Source organism: Centruroides sculpturatus, unplaced genomic scaffold (genome assembly GCF_000671375.1).
Source record: "Centruroides sculpturatus isolate CEXI.00-Female unplaced genomic scaffold, Cexi_2.0 scaffold37, whole genome shotgun sequence".
NCBI classification, from domain to species: Eukaryota; Metazoa; Arthropoda; class Arachnida; order Scorpiones; family Buthidae; genus Centruroides; species Centruroides sculpturatus.
Genome location: NW_019384346.1, coordinates 413,357 through 427,196, shown reverse-complemented (window position 1 = coordinate 427,196; position 13,840 = coordinate 413,357). Strand labels below are relative to the sequence as shown.

General features: G+C 25.5%; 1 long non-coding RNA gene across 1 annotated transcript in view; it reads right to left on the bottom strand.

The window, feature by feature from the left end:
• LOC111635866 overlaps positions 1-4,823 on the bottom strand; it is a 51,961-nt gene extending 47,138 nt beyond the window's left edge. Inside the window, exon 1 of the long non-coding RNA XR_002758448.1 lies at positions 4,692-4,823. This is a non-coding gene — a long non-coding RNA (uncharacterized LOC111635866). The remainder of the gene's footprint in view (positions 1-4,691) is intronic.
• Positions 4,824-13,840: the final 9,017 nt, after the last annotated feature.

Sequence of the window (13,840 nt, the reverse complement as noted above, 5' to 3'; positions counted from 1 at the left end):
TTATTTTTTTGTACTCGAGTTTCACCGTGTCAAAAATTAAATATTCTAGTATTACACGTATTGCACCTCAAAATGTTCTATCATTTACCACGATTTCGTCGTAATCGCTCTCACAGTGTTATGAAAAATTGTTATGATGTTCCTAATCTTAATAACAAACAATTCATAAAAATCATTTTAAAACGTATTATTTATGATAAAAAATAAAATAATAAAGGCATTTATTTAAGTAAAAATTTATTATATAATATTATAAATGCATTTATCTTGGGCTTTAACAACTTAATTGTTTCTATGTATAATAGAAAATTATTAAAAATTGTTTAATAAATTTATATTTTAGCATTTTTATTATATAAATTGAATTATTTCATTCAATTTCGGCATTTTTAATCGAATTCCATCTTCGTCCGAGGCGATTTTATGAGATAAACTGATCGAGGTTTTACTATCAAACGATTTTCTTGTGTACCTACAGGCATGAAACGCATATAAACAGACAAAAGGAACTGGAACTGTTAAGAAATAGCTGCAAACAACAATGTCGGCACTACAAAAAAGAGAGAAAAGAGAAAGTAAAACAAGCAATTTAGCAGTTGCTAAGACTAGCCATAAAATAAAATCTTTACAAGTGAAACTTCTATTGTTAAAGAAAATATCTCAACGTCTTTATTATTTTATTAGCTCATCAATACATTTAAAGTCTGTTAAATCTTTAATTAAATTTTGTGTTAATGAGTTTAATGAAAAGAGCAATTTCGATTTAATTTAAAAATTAGGATTATTTTATAATCTTATTATCATCGATAAAATATTTGCTCAAATATTTTATTTCTACCATTACTTAAAGCAAATGAAATTTAATCATAAGAATATGAGAGGAGAGTAGTTTCTACAATTTCTGTTAATTCTTATAAAGTTACAATTAAAATCTACTTACGAAATTACATTTAATAGCCTACAAAGTTATTAAAAATTAAGAAATTAGATAACCAGAACTGTATTATTACAGAAAATACTGTATATTTCTTAATAGTATTTCATGGTGATACTCTAATGCACTGGCTACCAATCTTGATAGATGGGAAACCTGTGGCCTTTTGTGACTTTTAGTGTAACGTGAAAAGATAAATTAGTATAAGTTTTAATGATTGTGATTTGAATTGTGATTTATGAAAATATGCTTTTTAAATTATTTTTTATAATAATAACATCTATTTAAATAAAACGTATATTTTTTTAACATTTATACTGAACGTATACACTTATGTTACTTGCAATACAACATATAGTCTTATGAAAATCCTCTGAAATAAGATGTGGCATTCTGATTAAAAAGGCTTCCCCCATCAGGGCCGGATTAACCCACTTTGGGGCCCTAGACATTTTCTTCTTACCGGGCCCCATTCCGGGTCTTTCAATTAATAAATCTTGTTAATATTATTTCTATTAAATCGCATATGGACACTGCAGCTGCTTAATAAAAAATAAAAGAAAAATTATTTAACAATATTTCACAGGATGTTAAGAATACATATACTGTAGTTAATATTATTCTTATCGTTATTAAAAAAAATAATTCTATATTATTGGGAGTTTTAGTTTCAATAAGAAGAAACATAAGAACACATTTTCTTTAGATTCTAGAATTCACAACAATATAAAATGCAATATATTTTTGTTTATTTGTTTATTATATACAGTTGTCCAACAGAAAAGTAAACTATCTTATTACAAATCTTTTAAAAATAGACAGTTTGATCGGACCCTAGACATTTGTCTCATTTGTCTATGCGATAATCCGGCCGTGTCCCCCACTCCCGACCTAGACCAGGGGTTCCCAACCTTTCTCGTGTATCGACTCGCCTTAAATAAATATAGGCTATACTTTATATTTTTTAAATATATACATTTTTTAATTTGTAATATTTTGAAAATGAATTTATATTTTATAGAAAAATATTTTCAAGATTTTTTATTAAATGATTATAAGTACTAAATAATTAAATAATATTAAAATAATTATATATGCATGTACAATATGCATATAATTTGATCATCGACCCTTTCCAAACTTGAACCCCCATTGAGAAACCCTGACCTATACCCTCTAAACTTTTCCCTTGCCGACTCTTATCCTTACCCAAAAATATGAGAATTTTAAATAGATGAATAATAAATAAACTCTACTAAAATAGCATTAATAAATATAACAATAAAATTATTATATTTATTTATTAATGCTATTTTAGTTTATTAAAAACCACACGCTATTACATATTCATTTTAATCATTACCATTAATTAACAAATTAGTATTTCTATACTATATCTAGTATATTTTAATTCATGAGTCGATCCCTATTCGATCTCGACGTATATCGACCCCTGTTTCAAGTCGTTCGACCCAGGGGGTCAATACCAACTCCCCTTGAATCCTTACTCTAATAGTAAATAGAACTAAGTTAATAGAACTTTCTTCTTCATATATACAATATATATAGTATTTTGTATTTCTTACAATACGTAAAAAAATGAACAGATATTTTTCTGTAAACAAAAAGTATGATGATGATGATGACAATACAAATATTTAAACTTATTTAATGTGAGATGTATTTAGAGCCAGGTAAATTTTTAAATATTTATGTTAAAATACCTTATTTTACATATTTTAAGCATTAAAATCATAGTTGATAAGTGCATGCCAAATAAATAAAACTTCTAAGTGTGACGGAGCATTATGCTTTTTGAAATAATCATCTTTCTTTAACCTATCCGTTTTATTCTAATTTTAAACAAAATTATTTAAAATCCAGTTCGTAAAAAATTATTTCATTTTTCATTTATTAATATTTCAGGATAAAGTAGACCTCTGCTATTATTTTTTGGCTATTGAGTATATGCAACAAACAATATTTGCATATTCACAGCATTATACAGTATTTGGTCATATTGTTTATTTTATGAGATATTTATAATTGTATTAAATTTATATATATATCCATTTATCTTTTAATTATAAATTGCGATTATATTGGAAATTATGCATTAAGATACATAATTTCCAATGATGCCTAACAATATTATTAAGTGGATAAGATCAACATTTGTTTCATTATACAGTGAAAGATATCTTAGATCGGCGATTCAAACTGTGGTCGGCGGACAGATAATTACTGAACCACGACAAGATTCCCATAAAATTGTATTACGTTGATAAAACTATTTAAAAACGTGTTATTTTATAAATTTTGCTTTCGTTACTATTAAAACAGTGCCAGGGATGAATGGCGATCGAAATTGGCCCGAGAAATTATCTGAAAACGGCCCATAAACGCTTTTGTTTTTCTTTCCTAAATAAATAGAACGAAGTTTTGTTATTGTATTCCTCTTACTAATTCAGTCTGAAATTAAAATTAAAAAGATGCATTTGAGTTCGGTTCTCTCCATTTTATAATTATTTTTATTTAATTTCACAAAAATACTGGTCCGCTAGGGATTGGAATAAAAAACACTGATCCGTGAATACAAAGTTTAAGAAACAATGTCTTAGATCATTTTTCTGGAAAAATATTTTTTAAAATATCCTTCTTGAAATAATCCAATTTTCTAAATATAGATTTTATAAATTCCATTAAAAAAATCAGATTTATATTTTCAAAAGTCCTACAAAAATTCATAAAAAGAAACGAATCAACTTTTAATTTCATCATAAGACTAGCCCTAATCAAAACAGTCATATATATAGCCTATATATATTGTTCCGTTGTCATAATAATAATAATATTATTATTATGACAACAGAACAATATCAAAAATACAAATTTTTATAAAGTATAGCGTTAAGATTTACTTCAATCAAAAACATAATTACATGTTTTTTACATGCAATTATTGAAATTAATTCAGAATTCTTCATGAGAAATTTAAAAAATCATTTGTAAAAATTTATGCTAAATCATCACAGAAAATATAAAATATTATAAATTTATTTTTGATATTAATAAATTATTAATTAATAATTTATCAAGAATAAATTTGTTCAACGTATTAGATTAGAGAGAATAAAAATTCTGTAACATCGGCCCCGATTATCACACATAATTATTGATTTTTAAATTAAATTATTATTAGTAAAAGTATATAAAGGGTTTAATGACTTAAAAGTTTAAATTATAAAAGAATTTTGATATTAAAATAACCATATTTTCATATCAAATCAATCAGTCAAATTACTAATCTGATGTGGAATTTCTGCTTCATGTAATTAATATTTCATTCGGTATACCCATTAAATGTGTAATTAATCTTATGAAAACGATAAGATAGAGAAATAGAAACTCACTGACCTATTTAGAACACTTGAAACAACGCGATCAAATAAAAATACAAGTGGCACGCACACCTTATTTCCGGTATTTGGGGCTAACCTGTATCCAATATATTAACCATGTTATGTATATTATTGAATCTATTGACTCTTACGAGATATATGCAGATGTAAAGTTCATCGATGAAATATTACATTTGCATATCTTCATATATAAAATCTATAGCAATTTCTTAAAGAATAAGTTTTAGCAGTTGAAAGAAATACACAGAATAACGACCTAAAAGTGTATTCCAGGCAAAAATGTAATGTATAAAGGAGACTAATTGGTATTTAAGTTAAGAATATAAAATACAAACCAATGTCCGATAGCTGTCTTCTATATCCATGGCAAGTTTTCAAGAACTACAAAAAGAACACGGTCATTGTCGAGGTCACGTTCCCACTCCAACGCTACTCGAACTACCCGATAAGTCACGTGATACTTGTCACGTGCACTCTAAACGACTAATTTAAACTCTCGTTAGAGTCGCTAAATATAATTACACAAAGACATTTTGGTTGTTTGATGCGCTTAATTTTCGGATTTTGTTGTTATAAAAAGTTATTGGAATATTGATTTAATAGAAAATTCGGTAAATNATATATAATGAATATTATAAATAATAAATATATACAAATATATAAATAATATAAAAACATTATTAAAGACTTAATAATGTTTTTATAGTAAATATTCTACATTTTCGCTGTAAATGATGATAGCCTAGTGAACTTAAAACTTTCAAATACAGTAACATAATTGTCGATATTCGTTAAAGCGTAACTAATAGTTTCATTACCAAAGGATTGTCAGTCTTTACATAATAAATAATCATAGTTCATATTAATGATCCGAAAAACTGCTTTTTAGAAGCGATTAAAGGATTACGTTTCCACAGAATGGATCGTCATCGGATCACTTTAGCACTATGATAAATATGAAAAAGTATGAACGTTCAATTTAAAATGTATTTAAATTATTAAGTTCCTCCATATTTTAAAAATATATATATAAAAATTTTCAAGTTACTTATAATAAAAATTAGACATAAATCAAGCTAGTTAAGTTACTTATTAAGAAAACCTTTCTAAATAAAGGAAGATTTCCTTAATAAACATAAAGTTTGATTTATAAATGTGATACAGACTTTTGTTTATTTCAAGATAAAGAATTTTACATAAAAAATTAATTTCTATTATGAGACCACGTTTGAACTATAATAAACGTGTGTAATTTTTTTAATGTCCAAACGCACTTATGAAATCCATAAACATTATTTTAACGGGAAGATTACGATTTTTATATAATAGAATACTTTTTTAAAAAATTCAATAATTTGCCTATGTTGTTTAAAGGCGAGTACTGGGTTAGTGCATATCGGCAAAGTCCGATGGCCCCTGACTCGTTGTCGCCAGGGCGTGTCGAATACTCAAATCGTTTTCGATCGTCCGACATTTATACCAACCAAATGAAGACTTTTTAGTTTCTAACGCATCGTGTCCATCATTATTGACCTTTATTATTAAAGATAAATTCAGTAAAATTACGTTGGTGATCCTTTTATGTTTAATTACCGAATCAAAATATTAGTTGAAGTATTCGTGAAAGATCGATTTAATCTTATTAGCTTTTCTCAAATTAAAATTCACTAATGTGAGTATTGGACAATTTCTTACATTAAAAGAAAAATTGTTTAAGACTTAAAATGAATAAGGTATTATGAAATATTTACAAATTAGTTTTGAGCATTTTGCGTTAAAGCAAGCTTTTAGGATCTTTTCAAGGACATTTTTCAAGGCTTTCTGCTTAAAAAATAAAAAAAGCTAGTAAAAAATACATGTCAAGCCAGAAGGATAAATGCCAAATTTATCTTTCTTGTTACATTCGCGTAATAATTTTTAAACTTATCTGCGTTTAAAAATTTATAAATTAAGTTTACTTAACAGAATACAATTATTTAATAAAGAGAAATTTACAAAAGCAAAAGTAATTATACAGCATTACTTGTCAATTATTTTTAATCAAATATAATTGAACCTTCTAAAGATGAATAATAATTATTTTTTTTTATTCGAAAGTAAAATACTATACAAAATTTTCTAAAATAATTTTGAATAAACGAATATTTATTCGATTATGAAAACTTATCGTTTAAATAAAGCAAGTACTATTGTTATTATTTCTCTATCTGGAAATTCATTCTAACATTTAATTAATAATTTAATTACATATTTTTAAAATTAACTATAACCGAAATTACGTATATGCAACTTAACTATAAAAATTAACTTTTTTTTTCTAAAATTGCTTTTCTAAATGATTCGTAATTCGTATCTTACTCGAAATAAAACTTTCCTTACATATTAAATGAAAAGTTTTCTTAATTTCTCTGAAAATATCATTCCATAAATTGTCTTACCTGTTAAGTTTCTACTGTAAAAAGTAGATTTCGTACAGCGAACTCATTGCAATGTTAAAAATATATTACCAAATTACTCGTAGCTTTAAAAATTTTACATAACGCGTCTATCAGAAAATATTGCCGTGTAATTATTGTAAAAAGTAATTTACAAATATCTTTGGAAATCACGCAAATCTGACATTTATCGAAGTATTTTTGTTGTTTAAAACATCTTCGTCATCATTTTGAATATTTATCATGGAATAAATACAGATAAGGATGGATGTATCTGGATGACAATGATTTTTAAATTTCGCTCTTTTCCTATTCATATGCTTAAATAAATTTTTTTTAGCTTTCAAACTTAACAGATTTCTTCATCATAATTGAACTAAAATATAAAATCGTAATTCTATTAAAAGCTTATGAAATCGCATGATTTTGGAAATAGAAAATAGTATATTCTTTCCAGGGCTATCCTGAATATAAATTTAGGATAGCCCTGGAAATAATATAATGAAACAGTAATAAAGCTGTCAAGTTTCGTTAGATAAGTAAAAATTAATCAAGTACACAAAGACAGTTATGTTTATTAAATTAATTTCAGAATGATTCTGAAAGACGTTCTTTGATATGTCGTGACATTATAATTACGAGGTATTAGGCTACATTCTTCCTAAGATTTTACTTATAAAATAATACCGAAAGTTGCTCTCTATTTTATTTTTTGAATTAGAGAATGATTTTATAATTTGATGACAAACTTGTACATGTACTACGGTATGTAATAAGTACAATATATTAAACACTTTTACAATTGGAACAAATTCTATTTAGCAAATGACTCTAAATCAAATTAGTTTAGTTTTTTCACTTGAAATTAAATAAATTATATACAAGTCTAATATTTTTCACAAATAATAGCAGTTATATGTATGGTATGGCAAATTAAGATCGATAAAAATATCTTAAAAACAACGTTGAAACTTGATACTTGATAACTTAAGTGTTTGTTGCAATAATTTAGTTGTACTTTCCTTCTTCATGATGCTTAGTAGATTTGATTTAGAATTAGTTTCACTTGTAATAGCATATAATATACTTATTATATACCGTTGTATACGTTGAAGTAAGCTATATAAGTTGTTCACTTGTTATATAATGAGTACATTTATAAATTAATGTCATTAAATTATAAAACTATTGTCTAATCCAAAAAATAAAATAATAACAAAAGTTACTCTCTAAGTAAAAATCTTTGGAAGAAAATAGCTTAATAATATAATGTCACGACATATTAAGAAACAATTAATCTCTGCGTCATATCTTTCATAATCATTCTGAAATTCATTTAATAAACATAACTGTTCCTTACGTGCTTGATTAAATTTTTAATTATCTAACAAAACTTGACAGCTTTGTTACTGTTTCATTATATCGATTTTCAAAAGCAAATAAATTAATTTTTTTTTCAAACCAGATAACAAAATAGAAAGTGACTGAAAAAAATAACCACTCTTCAAGACAAGTTGCGAATTAAATTGATTTGTACACGCTTCTGATACATTCAATTTTTATTACTGATTTACAGAAAATATTCCTTAAATCAGACACGAAGACGCAATTACCAGTCATTCTGTGAGAAATTATTTCTGAATATATCTGAAATATATATTTGAGATGACAAATATATCACAAACTCTAACCATTTTTTTCATATTCCATTTCGATTGGTAAACATTCAAAGCTTAATGTTTATTAGTATGCATGAATTATTAATATGAGACGAGTCTAACAATACGTTTTGATATGTTTATTATTAGATTAAATATAAAGAAACTTCCACAAGACTGTATTGATCCTAAAATCCTGACATAAATGTGTTAAAATGACAATCCTCTTTCTAATATTTCTTTTAAAAACGTTTATAATATGATTAAAAATACATTTTCGAAATTAGTAATAAATTATCTAATACAACTTTCGTCATAATTTAAATGTTAGTTTTTCTTAATTCCTCCCATAAATTCTAAAATATATTTTCATAAACTTAAAATATTTATTTAAATAATAGTTTATAACTTAAAAATAAGTTAAAATGAAATGCATGCATATGATCAAATCATAAAATAATAATGGAATCAAACTAATGTTTTCGAACACCGTTACAAATCTTAAGAGGATAATTATCTCTAAGGATCAATCATGAAAATATGTCTGTCATTTGTTGTCCTGTACGAAATATTTAAAACTAATTTTAGTTATTAAGTCAATAAAATGTAATGAATGCAATAGATAAACGGCGAGTATTGATATATTATAATATATTGCATTATTAGAAATCTTACCGAATGAAAATTTATAAATTTTCACTATAAAATATAAGCATGCACTTATGTAGAGAAACTGTAGTATTGATTTCTGGGCATCGACATTTCGGCAGTTTTGGAAGTGAAATTTTGGAGCATTGACATTTTGAAATACAACCATACTCACTGAAACCAAGCAGATCGGTTGTCTGGCGAGTTCAGAGTCTATATATATTCGACAAACCAATTATTATCACAATTAAAGTATATACATATATGTATATACGTACCCAACATATCTAAAAGCAATCGATCAATTTTATGTTACTAATTGTCTTTGGTCAGTTAAAAAATTATTAAAGCTCCTAGGATTGAGATGAAAAATATCTCGATTTTCACTCCGAAAAAAGGCAGAAATATATAACTTTTTAAGTACAGTATATTACAAATAATATAAAAATTAGTAAAATTAATCAATATCTTAAAAATTAATAATTTATATAAAATTCCAAAGTTGAAAATTCGTACAAAATCGCAGAATTTAAATATCAGTTATGAATAATTATGCATGTAGACGAATTTAGCATCAAAATGAAAGAAAATAATACTTTATCTAACGCTGCAAAAATTATTTTGCTACTATACAAAATAGCGAACTTAATTAAGGAAAACTTTCTAGACAAACGAGAACTTTTTTAATGATTGGAAATCAAACTGAAGTACATACAAAAAGCCAACCATTCATTATCAGATGGTACCTATTGATGTAATTTCGTGTTTATACCAGACAAATGTTCCCTTTTATCTCTAGCTTAGCACAAGCTAAGCTAGAGATAAAACTGTGGTTCGTCATCTTGCCCTATCTTCCCATTAAATATTCTTTCAAGAAAGAAAATAAATTGAAACACCGCCGTAATAAGTCAAGAAATGGTATTTTTATTATTTATTTATTGGCCAATTATATTTTAAAATTTTTAAACCATTGACACAATTATTTACTAAAATATATTTATCTTAAAATTTATCCATGCTTCAACTTTACAAGTAAAAACATCGTTAATTATCGAAAGGATCTCAACATTTAAAATTTGTTAAACCTCAACATTACAAACATCAATAAGAGATTAATTGAAAGTATTAAATAGATTTATTTCTATACTCATGAACTTTGGTAAATATTTTTCACTAGAAATCATTCCAAAACCATTTAAAACGTTCTAGAAGTTGCTAAAACTGTTCAAACACCAACTTTACTTCCATCTAGCAGGCAAACGTCTTCACCTACCTCAAAAACATCTATTGTCTTTATTTCATTAACCAATTTTAATTTTATTATCTAGCTTAGAAATTCAAATAAATTTTAAAAATAAAAAAAATTCTGAATAGATATAATGTTAAAGAAAGTCTTTTTTCTTTATTTTATTTTTTTGTACTCGAGTTTCACCGTGTCAAAAATTAAATATTCTAGTATTACACGTATTGCACCTCAAAATGTTCTATCATTTACCACGATTTCGTCGTAATCGCTCTCACAGTGTTATGAAAAATTGTTATGATGTTCCTAATCTTAATAACAAACAATTCATAAAAATCATTTTAAAACGTATTATTTATGATAAAAAATAAAATAATAAAGGCATTTATTTAAGTAAAAATTTATTATATAATATTATAAATGCATTTATCTTGGGCTTTAACAACTTAATTGTTTCTATGTATAATAGAAAATTATTAAAAATTGTTTAATAAATTTATATTTTAGCATTTTTATTATATAAATTGAATTATTTCATTCAATTTCGGCATTTTTAATCGAATTCCATCTTCGTCCGAGGCGATTTTATGAGATAAACTGATCGAGGTTTTACTATCAAACGATTTTCTTGTGTACCTACAGGCATGAAACGCATATAAACAGACAAAAGGAACTGGAACTGTTAAGAAATAGCTGCAAACAACAATGTCGGCACTACAAAAAAGAGAGAAAAGAGAAAGTAAAACAAGCAATTTAGCAGTTGCTAAGACTAGCCATAAAATAAAATCTTTACAAGTGAAACTTCTATTGTTAAAGAAAATATCTCAACGTCTTTATTATTTTATTAGCTCATCAATACATTTAAAGTCTGTTAAATCTTTAATTAAATTTTGTGTTAATGAGTTTAATGAAAAGAGCAATTTCGATTTAATTTAAAAATTAGGATTATTTTATAATCTTATTATCATCGATAAAATATTTGCTCAAATATTTTATTTCTACCATTACTTAAAGCAAATGAAATTTAATCATAAGAATATGAGAGGAGAGTAGTTTCTACAATTTCTGTTAATTCTTATAAAGTTACAATTAAAATCTACTTACGAAATTACATTTAATAGCCTACAAAGTTATTAAAAATTAAGAAATTAGATAACCAGAACTGTATTATTACAGAAAATACTGTATATTTCTTAATAGTATTTCATGGTGATACTCTAATGCACTGGCTACCAATCTTGATAGATGGGAAACCTGTGGCCTTTTGTGACTTTTAGTGTAACGTGAAAAGATAAATTAGTATAAGTTTTAATGATTGTGATTTGAATTGTGATTTATGAAAATATGCTTTTTAAATTATTTTTTATAATAATAACATCTATTTAAATAAAACGTATATTTTTTTAACATTTATACTGAACGTATACACTTATGTTACTTGCAATACAACATATAGTCTTATGAAAATCCTCTGAAATAAGATGTGGCATTCTGATTAAAAAGGCTTCCCCCATCAGGGCCGGATTAACCCACTTTGGGGCCCTAGACATTTTCTTCTTACCGGGCCCCATTCCGGGTCTTTCAATTAATAAATCTTGTTAATATTATTTCTATTAAATCGCATATGGACACTGCAGCTGCTTAATAAAAAATAAAAGAAAAATTATTTAACAATATTTCACAGGATGTTAAGAATACATATACTGTAGTTAATATTATTCTTATCGTTATTAAAAAAAATAATTCTATATTATTGGGAGTTTTAGTTTCAATAAGAAGAAACATAAGAACACATTTTCTTTAGATTCTAGAATTCACAACAATATAAAATGCAATATATTTTTGTTTATTTGTTTATTATATACAGTTGTCCAACAGAAAAGTAAACTATCTTATTACAAATCTTTTAAAAATAGACAGTTTGATCGGACCCTAGACATTTGTCTCATTTGTCTATGCGATAATCCGGCCGTGTCCCCCACTCCCGACCTAGACCAGGGGTTCCCAACCTTTCTCGTGTATCGACTCGCCTTAAATAAATATAGGCTATACTTTATATTTTTTAAATATATACATTTTTTAATTTGTAATATTTTGAAAATGAATTTATATTTTATAGAAAAATATTTTCAAGATTTTTTATTAAATGATTATAAGTACTAAATAATTAAATAATATTAAAATAATTATATATGCATGTACAATATGCATATAATTTGATCATCGACCCTTTCCAAACTTGAACCCCCATTGAGAAACCCTGACCTATACCCTCTAAACTTTTCCCTTGCCGACTCTTATCCTTACCCAAAAATATGAGAATTTTAAATAGATGAATAATAAATAAACTCTACTAAAATAGCATTAATAAATATAACAATAAAATTATTATATTTATTTATTAATGCTATTTTAGTTTATTAAAAACCACACGCTATTACATATTCATTTTAATCATTACCATTAATTAACAAATTAGTATTTCTATACTATATCTAGTATATTTTAATTCATGAGTCGATCCCTATTCGATCTCGACGTATATCGACCCCTGTTTCAAGTCGTTCGACCCAGGGGGTCAATACCAACTCCCCTTGAATCCTTACTCTAATAGTAAATAGAACTAAGTTAATAGAACTTTCTTCTTCATATATACAATATATATAGTATTTTGTATTTCTTACAATACGTAAAAAAATGAACAGATATTTTTCTGTAAACAAAAAGTATGATGATGATGATGATGATAATACAAATATTTAAACTTATTTAATGTGAGATGTATTTAGAGCCAGGTAAATTTTTAAATTTTTTATGTTAAAATATCTTATTTTATTTTACATATTTTAAGCATTAAAATCATAGTTGATAAGTGCATGCCAAATAAATAAAACTTCTAAGTGTGACGGAGCATTATGCTTTTTGAAATAATCATCTTTCTTTAACCTATCCGTTTTATTCTAATTTTAAACAAAATTATTTAAAATCCAGTTCGTAAAAAATTATTTCATTTTTCATTTATTAATATTTCAGGATAAAGTAGACCTCTGCTATTATTTTTTGGCTATTGAGTATATGCAACAAACAATATTTGCATATTCACAGCATTATACAGTATTTGGTCATATTGTTTATTTTATGAGATATTTATAATTGTATTAAATTTATATATATATCCATTTATCTTTTAATTATAAATTGCGATTATATTGGAAATTATGCATTAAGATACATAATTTCCAATGATGCCTAACAATATTATTAAGTGGATAAGATCAACATTTGTTTCATTATACAGTGAAAGATATCTTAGATCGGCGATTCAAACTGTGGTCGGCGGACAGATAATTACTGAACCACGACAAGATTCCCATAAAATTGTATTACGTTGATAAAACTATTTAAAAACGTGTTATTTTATAAATTTTGCTTTCGTTACTATTAAAACAGTGCCAGGGATGAATGGCGATCGAAATTGGCCCGAGAAATTATCTGAAAAC